The sequence below is a fragment of the Quercus lobata genome, chromosome 4, assembly GCF_001633185.2.
Source record: "Quercus lobata isolate SW786 chromosome 4, ValleyOak3.0 Primary Assembly, whole genome shotgun sequence".
In the NCBI taxonomy this organism is placed as follows: Eukaryota; Viridiplantae; Streptophyta; class Magnoliopsida; order Fagales; family Fagaceae; genus Quercus; species Quercus lobata.
The window spans coordinates 52,512,432-52,526,020 of NC_044907.1; the positions used below are offsets into that span (position 1 = coordinate 52,512,432).

Genomic DNA, 13,589 nt, shown 5'->3' on the forward strand with positions numbered 1-13,589 from the left:
TTCGAGGTCTCTCATGATGGCAACTCCATTGGGGATGTGGAGGGTTAAGCTTTGTATTAGACTTAAGTGACCAAATATGTACCCCCATCACAATACTGAAGCCTTCGAGCATAGAAGAGACTCCACTGCTACAACATCACAACCCCATCTTTGACCTCCAAGATAGTTCACGCCATAAGAAGTTTGAAGCTCCTAGAAAAATGGCAGAAGAGGGAGAACACCCAAACATAGAGAAACTCATGAACACCCAAGAGCTACTCAACACTATGGTAGCTAGTCAAATTTAGTTGAGGGAAGATATGAATCCTATGATGCAACCATTTCAGAATTCGAAGAGTAATCAAGAGGAGGACAAGACTGATCATGATCCACCAGCTGTAGAGAGTGAGAAGAAGATCAATGAGAGGATGAATAAAATGAAGGAGATTATTAGAAGAGCCCGTAAGATGGAGGAAATTATGGACTACGATTCTCTCTCCCTGTTCCCTAATGCAAGGTTGCCACCCAAGTTCAAGATGCCAACCCTAGACAAATTTGATGGGATTGGTTGCCCAAAGTCCCATCTAAAGATGTATATGAGGGCTATGCAGCTCTTAGGTGCGACCGAGGAAGTACTTGCTTAGATGTTCCAAAACACACTGATCGGAGCCGCTCTTAGGTGGTTCCTCAATCTAGATGATGCAAGAGCAAGAAGTTGGGAGGACATCTGTTGAGAGTTTCACAAGCAATACAAGTACCATATGGAAGTGGATATCACAAGAAGAAACCTTGAGACTACCAAGCAAGAGCCAAAAGAATCCTTCTCTACTTTAATTACCAAGTGGAGAGCTAAGGCCGCACAGATGATGAATAGGCCGAGTGAGGAAGAACAATTAGCTATGGTTGTAAAGAATTTATTGCCTATATTCCAAAAGTATTTGTTTGCATAATATTTTCCCAATTTTAAAGTTTTAATTGCTGTTGGAACCCAAATTAAGAATGCTATGAACAATGGTGCTATAAAGACTGATGACCTTCCAAGGTTTAGAAAGAATGTAGGATCTAATTCCAAGGCTGTAGAAATTTCCAACATCCATAAAATGATCCTTATCAATTGATTGCACCCATTGCACTTGTTCAAGTACCACAAGAGCCTAGGCCTAAGAGGGAATTTCATGAGTTGTACATGCCCATGAGCCAAGTGTATGACAAGCTAAAAGTAAAAGGGTTACTGAAGTCCTTAGACCCAAGACCAATTCCAAACCCCTTGCCCTCAAGCATTAATGTGAATAAAAGATGTGCTTATCACCAAAGCCTTGGTCATGAAACTGATTGTTGTTTTACCATTCGTCATGCAATTCAAGACCTAATAGACAATAAGGTGATTGCGCCGCCTACAAGGCCTAGCATCACTAACAATCCCTTACCTAATCACAACTTTGGGAAAGGACCGAGGATTAATTACTTGATGACCGAAGAAGAAAATAAGGAAGACCCATTCGACTTGATCTATGACCTACCCAAATGCTTCATGTTAACATGGGAAGAATTAATGGATTTTCTAGAGTTCCAGTTTAGAACTTCTCCCTCTCGGTCTCTCTTCCCCCTCTCCCGATCTCTCTTTCTCTCTCGGTCTCTCCCTCTTCCAATCTCTCGGGCTCTCTCTTTTCCCCCTTTCTTTCTCCCTCAATTCCTCAAATTTCTTAGGTTAGGGCTGGGGATTTGTTTTGTTTTTCTAGTGGACTAGGGAATGATGTTGTTACTTGTTACCCTTACATTTTTTTTTAATTAACGTGTTTTTTTTTTTTTTTTTTTTAATTGAGAGAAGTTAAAAAAAAAAAAAAAATCCAAAACATGGCCGTTTTGGTTAGTAGATGGTAGCACTTAACGGAAGACTAACGGAGGACTGAATTGACTATATTTGAAATTTAGAGGACTAAAATAATAAAACTAAAATTTAAAAGACTGAATTAACAAAAGGTGAAGTTTAGATAGTTAATTTTGCATTTTAGCCAAAAATAAATTATCCATTCTTGAAAATTGAGATAAATACAAAATTTGAATAAAAGAATTGGGTACCTATAAAGTAGGTCAAATAAATTTGAGATTTCAGTTGGAAGGGAGAAGACAAAGATATGTTTTTTTTTTTTTTTTTTTGGTATTTTTTTGTTTGCAAAAATACATAATCCTTTTTAAATGCCATTTGAGCTCAGATTAATTCGCTATAGAGAGTAGCATTGGTGTTCACATCATTCCTTATTATTGTTGCGGCTGGATTGATATTATTGATGGGTGAAATCGACCATTTACCACTTTTCGCATAAATTATTAGCAACATATCACTGTTTGCAAAATAAGTAGCAATATACAACTTTTTTGAAACTCAAGTTCATGAAACTCAAGTTTGCTGTGTAAATTGAGTTTTAAATACTTGAGTTTCATAAAAAAAAACTTGTGCTAACTTGGTAAATGCTCTTTTTTGTACTTCTATGGTACTTGAGTTCCTTGTAATATGGAACTCGAGTTTGACAAGCTCGAGTTCCTTATTCCATTTTTTTTATTGCTCTCTCTCTCTCGAGTTTGACAAGCTTGAGTTCCTTATTCCATTTTTTTTATTGCTCTCTCTCTCTCTCTCTCTCTCTCTCTCTCATGTGTTTATTTTTTCTGCATAATGCTTTTGTTCTATAAACTTTGAACCTACTTTAAACAAATTATCAAAGTAGTTCAAAGCTACATTGACTATAGCCTCCATGTCTTCCACCCACTGGTCTTCTACATTTTTAATCCCCATAATGTGATTTCCCCGTCTCCATTGGGTTGCTTTGGAATGGAAGTGTTTTTATCCCCATATTTTCACCAGGGAATTCTTGACCTTTGTGCCCAATAAATCTCTTGCTTCAAAAGGAGTTCATTTGTCCTTTAGCTCACTTCCAAATACTCGACTCTATTCTCATCAGTGGTTTCAGCTTCATTCAGAGCATCAACTCGATTTTGAAGCTATTTAATAGCCTTAGTGTTCAGGTCAGACTTAGTAGCTCCCCATGCCATTAAATCTACTCCGCAGGTTGTTTGTGGTGGTCGTTTGCTTTTCTTCTCTGAGACATTGAGAAAAGCATTGAAATCACCAATGTAGAGCCAAGGTCCATCGACAAATGTTCTCAAGTGAGCTCATAGTTTCCACGACTTCTCCCATTGATGTACTTCTAACCAGCCATAAAAACATGTCAAAAACCATGTAAAACTATCATCCTCCACCATTAGCTAAGACATGATTTGCAGTAAATTTAATGACCTCCATTGATACATCTTTCTTCTAAATTAATGCTAATCCTCCCCTTGAATTAGGATGTTTTACAATAATCTGATATAGAAAAGGCAAATTGTTGTAAAGTTTCTCAAACCCTTCTTTATCTAGACGTGGTTCCATGAGAAAACACACAATGAGAGTTTGTTCCCTCACAATCTTGTGAAGGCTATGACTTGTCTAAGAGTTTCCAAGCCCTTAGTAGTTCCAGCTTAGAAGCCTTATTGCTCTCGACAAGGGTAGACCTCCACCCCCACTAAGACATCATCATCGATAGTTCCATCAATGTCTACCTTCCCATGCTTTACAACCAATCTTCCTTTTTCATCACACGGACATGCAGTAGCCTCATTCATCGAGTCCCTCTTACCAAGTGTTGGCAATGTGAGAGCCTTAGTAAACCCACTCAGCCCAAAATCCATACGGTTGATTCTAGTCCAAGTGGCTTTGGGCTTTGATGAGAGCGGCCTAATTATTCCAGAGGTCCAATTCGTAATAGAGAGGTGAGGTGCAATACCAGCTTCATGATTTAAATTTAAATTCCCCTTTATCCTATCCATTGAGGTAGATAATGTTCCATCCTTATCATTAGCATTAAATCCATTATCTATGTTATCAATTTGCTGGATATCAGTACCAGTTCCAGAATTCACAATATTTCCATCCTTCACGTTAGCATGAAATCTATTATCTACAATATCGATTCACTAGAGATCAGGGACAGTTCCAAAAATCACTGGATTTCCTTTATCGTGACAACTACTCGTACTAGGGTTTTCTGTATCACTCTTCCTTGCCGCCGTCAGCTTTCCAAACTTCGGTTAATGGTTTGTCGTCTATTCTGGAATATCACCCATATCATTAGTAGAATTAAAACCTTTCCCCAAATCTCGCCTAGGTGGAAATCTTGGATGGTCCCCTGTAGCTTTTAACCAATTACCATATTGATACTCTATCTCCCTTCCATTTTTTTTTTTTCTAGTGCAAAGTGTGTTGCACAGTGTTTCAAATCATGTCCAAGCATACCACAATAGCGGCAAAACATTGGAAGTCACTCGTATTTAAAATTCACCCACGTACAATCACCATCCGATCCAGTTATGAAACCACCATGTCTGAGTGGCTTTGTAATCAGCAGTGTAACACGAAATTGCATGAAGAAGTTTAGATCATCTTGTCTTCTTCTCATTTCCACCTCCTTAACCATACCTAACCTGCTGCCAACTTCTATTGCTACTTTGGGGGAAACCATATCAAATGGGCCTCCCCATATCTAGACCCATAGAGAAGCATAGGGTAATGTCCTGTCATTTAAAAAAAAAAAAAAAAAGGATCAGATATTTTTTGGTTTCACACGTGCCAAGCCCCACCTAACCCCACTACCCACCTCACAATCACTCTATCTTTTCATTCCTTTGACCGGCTCACTCCCTCACTTCTGTTTTATTTCTTTTTCTTCTCTTTCATTTTCTATAGAACACTCTCTACTCTCATCCTCTCCACTGGCACTTCCACACCACCACCATCACCATTTTCACCATCATTTTTCCAGCAAGATCACCGGAAAATTCTTAGGAACCCATAAACACCTTCACATCCTTTTTTTGAGGTAAAAATTTCTCATCTTTTTGGTGGGTTTTGCAGTTTTGCTTGAGGTTATTTTTATCTAAGCTTTAATAATGATACCCATGTGATTTATGAGCATTGGAAGTGATATTTATGTGTTTTTATGTATGGGTTTTGTATTGGTGGAATTATTTGATGAGTGGGTATATATTTTGTGCTATTGATGACTACTTAAGGTTTATGTAAGGTGGAAAAATTTAGGGGTTTTAAGTTATAACATGTGATGTTTGGTGAATTTAATTTTTCTATTGCCAATGGGTTTGTTTGGAATTAGTTAAAATTCTAAATTTCTTATCTTGGAGGATATATTGATTTTGTTTTCATGGGTCTCTTAATAATGTAGTGTAAATTTTATGGAAGCTAATCATAATGTTGGAGATGATATTAAATGGGTTAACTTTATAATTGGAGTTTATGCCTTGTGAATCAATTTGTTGAGAAACTATGGAAGTAGAATACATTATTATTGACGAGGTTAGATGCTAGACTTGCCTAATTAAGTGATTATTTGGCAATTCCTAAATTGTGGCTAGATGCAATTTTAAGCTCTATACTTATTGTGATAGGTTTACTTGATATTGTTTAGGTTCTAGCTAATCTCCTTGGAGTTTGGAGAATTAGGATTTTGCGGTTGCGAGGTAAGTAGCTTTTTAATGAGATTTTGAAAAATAACCATGTTATATAAATTTTTTTGGGTTAGACACGCATTTGGAAACTACCTATGGAAATTATATTTTCCTAAAAACTATTGTGTTGTAAGCTTAATATATATATATGATTATATATGGAAATGCATCATATTTGATATTGCATTTGGGGAAATGCATGAATTGTTGATATGGAAAAATGAGCATCTTTTATTTAATCTTTGATAAGAAAATCATTGATTTTATGGTATCTTGAAAAATTTAAAGATGCTTATCTTGTCTTGTATTAATTGGGAAATTGATAGAAAATCTCTTGACAAGAATGAAGTTGAAAACCTTACAAACTTTGTAGAAGTTAGATTATTTAAGGTTTTCTGAAACTACTTGGATATGAACTATGTGTTTTAAAGTAATGTAACCTATGAGTTTATGTGGTTTTAACACCATGCCATGTGTGATTTCCCGGTGATCACCCGATTTGGTTTCCGTAGTCTTTGTGATAATGGAATCAAATCCAAGTCAATGCCCTTTCACTTTGGATGACGAGTTCTTCCCTGCTGTCCATGGGGGAAGAGGTTCCTTGATTGTGTGTGGGTGAGGCTGCTGCCCATGGGGCCAAGAAACCATATGCAAGAGAGGTCCTATTTGACGCGCTCTCTCTGCTACCCATGAGGGGGGGTGGGGGACCTTGAGGGTATCGGTGAGGTTGCTGTCCATGGGGCCAAGAGTTTGCATACCAGAGAGGACAATATCATGCCAGTTGTGAATGGGTGGATCCCCTGACCGGTTTATGTGGTAGTGTGGTATATTTGTGATAATTTATCTTATGTTAGATATTATGGCCTTGGAAATTATATTGTTGATGCTCACAGAATATAGTATATAGTTTCAAGATATTTACTTTGAGAAACTTTGTGTTTCATTATTTAATCATTCTTGTCATATTATTATTTTGAAGATGAAACTTGCATTTCCCCCACCCCCATTAAATGTGCTACTTACTAGGCTCTGTCTCATCCCATTATTTTATAAACTTTTCAGAGTAGGCAACAATCTTTTGAGACAGTTTTTTTATGGCTAATAGTAGTTAGATTAACTACTGATGGAGGTTGAACTTTTGTAATGGAGATATTAGATGTTGTACATCTTAGAATAGGCTTGACTTATTCTTTTGTATATTATAGTGGTTGTGACTTTATTTCCACTGATGAGACAAGCTGTTAATATGTAATTATTTATTCAGACCTCTATTATTTTGTGGCCAGTGGTCATTGTGATTAATGCTTAGAGCTCTCACTTACTCTGAGAGTATATTCAATGGAATTATTATGATAATTCTTGATATTAGAACTTGATATAATTTTTGTGGATTGGATAATCAAAAAGGAAAGAAAGAAAAAAATCTACAGGTACTTTGAGATGTCTTTCTCATGCTTTGGACCCTTTGGGGTTTGGGGCATGACACATAGTCCATTTGTATATTCCCCACATTCATCCCTTTTTTCCATCGCTAAAGCATGAGCAGTTGATTATCAAACGTCCATGAACTGCGTTTAAGTATTCGAGTCATATCAAACTCCGGTTAGAATTTGAATTGAAACAGATTAAGACCAACCTCAAGAATTCGCATCTTGTCTTCCAGGCCCCATGCTTTCCTTAATGTATTCTTTGCTGCCCTTTTGTTGAAAGATTTGGCACGTAAGAAATTTTACAATGAGACTCAAGTTACAACTTTCAATAGCTTCCATCCTTCCTTCATATGATATAGCAATAACTTCTTCTTCATCAGCCATTAACTTCATATTTTCCAAACTTTCAATCACATTCTCTACCATTGGAAATAACAAGAAAAACTGAACAACATAGTACCCTTAAAGCTGGCCTAAGGGAGGGAAAGGCTCGTTACGATATGAGAGGGAGAGCTCCTACAAGGGAAAGGCACTTTTCGACAAATTATTTGAGTAATTTTTAAGCTAATGTGAGTTGTCTTTAGTTTTTTTAACACCAAACTAATGAAGTATTAATTTGGTAGGTGCATAGACTTAATGGAGTAAATTGGCCAATATAAAAGTTTAGGGGGTGTCATGGCCACTACATTAAAATTCAGCGGGTGTGTGAACATTTTTTCCTATATTAGATTAGTGGTTTGTACTTTTACTTTGTAGCTTGTATCTTTTTAATGTTCTACAATTTTATATTATTTTTAAATTTGACGAAAATGGTTTACTATCTATTTCTTTAGTAGATAATGGATTAAGTAATTAAATTGTTTTATTCTTTTACGTTTTTCTTTCATATATTTATAGTACTGTATATTATTTTTATTGAAGTATTAAAGATTAAAAAAAAAAAAAACAAATTTACACTTAAGTTGTCTGTTATATTTGATTGAACCTAAACAATCGTTTACATATTTTAAAGTGAAAAAATTGGCGACGTCATTAGTTTAGAAAAATTCTATATTAAAGTTTTTAAAGTGAGTAATTTAATGAAAAACCCATAATCAATTATAAATGGTTTTTAAGGGGCCTTCGTAAAAACTAGACTCCCTTGCATATTTAAAAAGGCGTTTTACACTTCTTTTAAAAACGCGTGTTTAGGGTGTATAGATGCCTAAACAAATGCACTCTTAATCAATATATATATATAAAACCGAAGCCTCCGAAGCTCCCACAATTTTCCACATTAGCACAATTAAAAAAAAAAAAAAAAAACATAAGCGCAAAAAAAACCTATTCTAAAACCCAATAAACGCAAATATATATATTTGAAAACCCTAACCCAGCTCTGCCGTTCCTCTCTCTTCTCTATTCTCTACCTTCACCTTCCCCAAAACTCAACACTGAAAATCAATCATGCCAAGAAGCCATCCCCACACTGTCAGGTCCGAGATAGAAAGAAGGCATCACCGAACAAACCACTGTCCCAGCCGTGGCAGAGGGTATGTCTATTCTCTTCTCTATTCACTATTCTCTACTTTTTCCTTTTGGCATGATCTTTACTTCCCTGTATTGGTTCTTATATATGCTTCCAAATACGGTCAGTGCTTTTCAAAATTATCACTGTTGTTGACATGGAAGTTCTTCCTAATTTGAAATATGTAAAAATTCAATCTGTACGAAAGCTGTTTATAGCTGAGTGAGCTTTTGGTTTACATATCAGCCTCTGATTTATGACAAATGGGATTAGAATACATGATTAACTGGATTTGTACTGACTTTTTTTCATAATGTGATTAAGGAGCATTTGATGCAAACGTACATGACCATTGTGGCTGAGAAGGATGTTGCTGTCCAAGAACGTGATATGGCTAAAAATTGTGCCCTGTTTTTTATTTCTAAGTTTTTTGATATTTTTATTTATGATTTCTACAATTGAGTGGATTAGGATTGGTTAAATTTGTACTGACTTTTTTTCATAATGTGATTAAGGAGCATTTGATGCAAACGTACATGACCATTGTGGCTGCGAAGGATGTTGCTGTCCAAGAACGTGATATGGCTATCCAAGAACTAAAAATTGTGCCCTGTTTTTTATTTCTAAGTTTTTTGATATTTTTATTTATGATTTCTACAATTGGGTGGATTAGGATTGGTTAAATTTGTACTGACTTTTTTTCATAATGTGATTAAGGAGCATTTGATGCAAACGTACATGACCATTGTGGCTGAGAAGGATGTTGCTGTCCAAGAACGTGATATGGCTATCCAAGAACTAAAAATTGTGCCCTGTTTTTTATTTCTAAGTTTTTTGATATTTTTATTTATGATTTCTACAATTGGGTGGATTAGGATTGGTTAATTTGGTTGTGTCGATGATTAATTGATTTGTTCTAAATGGTGTTATTTATGATCTTTGCTTAGGGGGCGGTCTAATTCCTTTGTATTACATATTACATAATATTATTCCGTTTTGAATGCCTTCTCTTTTGGACAGGTAAATGATCCTGAAAGAGGGTTCAGTGTCCTTGGTAATGGACCTCTTGATATGTGAATGGATCCTCAGGTAACAATAAGGCTCTCCACAGATTTTTTCTTTTTTATTTATTTTTTTCACTTTGTTATATTCAGCTGATAGGCCTCAAAGAAGTTTAGTGATGTACAATCAAAACAATTAAATGCATTAATGAAAACAAGAAAATACCAATAGTTGAATTTACTCTTTATTTATTTATTTACTTATTGATGAAATCATCAAATTGAAATTATTCCTTCAGACTAAAAAGGTAGAACTATGATTAGTTTTTTTTTTTTTTTTGGTTTTTGTTTTTGTTATTTGTTGGCTTATAAATTTTATTCAGCTCTTTTATGTGTTTCTCTACAGTTTTATAGGCTCTCTTTAGTACTGTTAGTGGAAGCAATTGGATTTGCTTGGTGATTTTGTTAAAGGAGCTTACAGGTATTGATATAAATTATTATTATCATTTAAAAATTTCCATCAATTATTAATATACAATGAATCATTGGATGCTATTAAAAGAGAATTGGATGTCAAATTGTAGAATAAATTGGGGTGGGGTTATTATGAAATTTATTGACATTATGAGTGTTTGGTTTTACATTTTAAATTTTTGATGAATTGGTATAATTTGGTGTTATACTTAATACTAATTTGGCGAAAAATTAAGTAGCTTGAAGAAGTTGAGAAAAGAGAAGAGTCTAAGAAATGGAGGAAATACATTCTTAAAAAGCATTGGATAAAGCTTGAAGATGTAAGCACAATTGTATATTTATTATATTTATTGGTTCTTTTGTAATACTTATTAAACCAAATGTAAGAGCACATTATGATTATTGTAATATATTACTTCATAATATTTGTATTTATCTCATTTTTAATATTACTTCATAATATTACATGTTTCATCTTATATTAGAGCCAATTTAGCTTTCAATAATTGAAATTTGAGAAATGTTTAAACATAAAGATGTTAACATTTGATTTAAAATAATCCCGTGCATCGCACGGGTTAGCGACTAGTATTATTAAAGAATGTAAGACACAATTTTAAAATATAACAAAGAAAAATTTAACTTAATGTTGAGCACTTTAACTTGGCCCCTCCTAGAAAAATTTCCTAGTTGTACCACAAATAATTAATATTACATATATAGAATTACTAATACAACTGAAATACTACTAAAATTATTTGTTCATTTTGTATTAGTAATTTTAAATGTGTAATATTAGCAAGAAAATGTGTAAACCTCAAATTATGATGAATAAAAAATTATGAAACTAAATCAAAAGAAAAAAGCCTTATCACATGTATTCAACAACAATTTTTATTATTATTATTAATTGAGCTAATTAAAACCCATATAAAAATCACCTATTTAAGTATATATGTCTTTTTTTTTAAAAAAAAAAAATAGTTATGCTTTCAAGAAATATATATATATATATATATTTCATAGATTCCTTCATTCACTTACATAGCCAAAAAGAAGTTTTTATTGTCTTATATTATTATAATTTAAATTGATTTTAATTTTTTTTATTTAAAATCTAATATACATACATACAAATTACGTATGACAATAATATCTAAAAATACAAATTCTAGAAAATTTTAATAGATAAAAAATAAAAACTATAATAGATTTGAAAATGTTGATGTTTAATATAAATAAGTAAAAGATGAAACAAAAAATATTAGTTTTGATAATTTTATAGTTGTATGGACACAGTTTATAGCCCAAGCTCAAGATGTATAGGATCTTGGCCCAAGGAGCTCAGTACAATAAATTTGTAGAGAGTGGGTTAAAAAACTAGGCTCTAATGAGTTGGACAACGGCTAGTACTAAATTAAATCACAATTAAACACAAATAAGAGGTTCTGATATCAACGGACTTTCAATTCGAGGAGGTCACGCTTTTATTACTTGATCACAATTGGATACAAGGACAATTTAGATTGCTACAATGTTCTCTCTCTTCTTTTTCAATCCTCTTTCTCATGGAGGGTTTCTCACATTATATAGCTCCCTTTGGACTATCTTGATTCTACACTTGTTGATCATCTGAACTCTTACTTGAGTACCTGTCCCATTGGACACCCTCTTTGGCTTTCTATGAGTTGCGGTAGCAAAGACAGCACTGTTTAGAGGTCTTCTCCATATAAATGCGGCCAGAAAAGTAGCTACAATGCATTTAATATGGTGGTAACAGTTTTCTCTTAGATATTTTTGGGTTTCCTTCCTTCTCGTATGTTCATGATGCACGTCCCTATCATTGGAGTTTCTTGGAGGGTCACTCTAATTGCTAGAGTACATATTTGAGTTGTCTTCATCATATTCGAGAAGGAGTTCCTCCTCGGACCGCCTTCCATTCGTTCCTTACTCATGAAACTTTAAATTGGAACTCCTAATAACTATTTGTTCCTCCTCGGACCATTCAACGTCCTCGGACAAAGCCCAAGGCCCAATAAATGATTCTGGCCCCTTATCCCTACAATAGCCTCTCAAAACTCCGGTTTTTCCCCTTCATCCAAGGAGAAAAAGTGGGGTTTTGATTTTTAGGAGATAAGACCAACTGATTCCTTGATTCACATGTGCGGGAGTGCAGTTTTACGCACCTCCTAATTGCTACTAATGCTTCGTAGCCCACGAGGCGTCATTAATTGTTCCAGGCAGCTTTATGTTCCCCGCATCCAACGGTGAGGCGCCAATCCAATGGCTGATATTTTTCCTAGAATTTTGAGTGGGAGTATTCCCACTCATTTCCTCCCTCTATATAAAGCCTTAAGGGAACTCCTTTTCTTCTTTACTTCACAAATCTTCAAGTACTCCAGAGAATCTCAGCGCTCTAACTCAAAAAACACTCTAAATTCCTAAGCCTCCATAACTCTTTCCTTAAGAAATTTTTGAAAGATCATTTCTAAAGGATCAGGATTAACACACTTACTTTTGTAAGTTTCTGTCTCTTTAAATTTTTCTTCTTCTTCTCGGCCAACTCCTCGGCTTTCTTTCTTTCCAAAAAATTTCTTTCGCATCTTCTTAGTTTGTTCAAATGGGTAGGTTTAAACATCAAGTTGACTCTCCGGCTAGCATGGAGGGTTTTAGGACCAAGTACCATATCCCATAGGGGGTGGTTTTAGAATATTGTCTGCCGGACCGAATACTTATAGACAGAAGAGTGGGTGAAGTCGTCATTCCTATGATTCCTTTCATAGAGGGAGGAATGATGCTTCCCATGGGTAGGATAACCAGGGATTACCTGATTAACCATAGACTAACTTCCCATTAGTGCGCCCCTAACCTATTTAGGGTCTTGGGTTGCGTAGATGCTCTCAATGAGTAGATGGGCTTGGGGCTCATGTGGCATGATGTGGTTCACATGTACGAGTGCCACAAGTTCGCCGACGCGAGATACTATCTCAAGTCCCAGTCCGAGGTCGTCAGACTGATATCTTGCCTCCTTAAATCTAATAAGGGCATGAAGGATGACTACCTGATTGTCTTTGGGGAGTGGAACGACGGTCTTCATTGCCCAACTCGAGCGGGAGAGATAGGTGGGGTACTTTAGGATTAGTCCTTTTGGCAGGGGATTTTAACATTCTTAATTTTTTTAGCAAAAATTCTCTTTTTTGAACTCTGCCTTAACATCTCTTCTTCCCGGATAATAGTCTCAATTGATCTAACCGTAATTTTCTCCTAGGATTCTTTTTACAGATAAAAACCACGTTGCCCTGAGACTTAGTTTTGTCAACGTATCGGGTTTCAACAAGTTGTTGAGGTTTTTAGGTATTTATAAGCGAAGATGAAAAGTTAAAAGCTGCTCATGTGATCTTAGATTATGAGCCTTTGTCTCGCCAATTCTAGGACGCGGGGTAGGCAATAAAAGACTGGTGACTCCTGGCTGAACTGCATAGATGTCTCTAAGCCCAAATTTTTGGCTCGGAGAGATCTCACACCCGTTGAGTTGCCCATTTAACGCGCCCCTCAAGAAGTAGCTACTCCAAGAGAGAGGATAGCCTCCACACATTTATCTCTTGAGGCCGAGATTGACCAATTTCACCTTAAGGAGGAAGT

At 35.2% G+C, this 13,589-nt stretch overlaps 1 long non-coding RNA gene across 3 annotated transcripts; it reads left to right on the forward strand.

The window, feature by feature from the left end:
- Positions 1–8,299: 8,299 nt before the first annotated feature.
- LOC115987434 lies at positions 8,300–10,332 on the forward strand. Of its 3 annotated transcripts, none has more exons than XR_004091084.1 (4): positions 8,300–8,497; positions 8,797–9,561; positions 9,880–9,954; positions 10,184–10,332. It is a non-coding gene; the product is annotated as an uncharacterized LOC115987434 (long non-coding RNA). The 3 variants fall into 3 exon arrangements; XR_004091083.1 differs by having other exon boundaries at positions 10,187–10,332; XR_004091082.1 differs by lacking the exon at positions 10,184–10,332 and having other exon boundaries at positions 9,880–10,146.
- Positions 10,333–13,589: the final 3,257 nt, after the last annotated feature.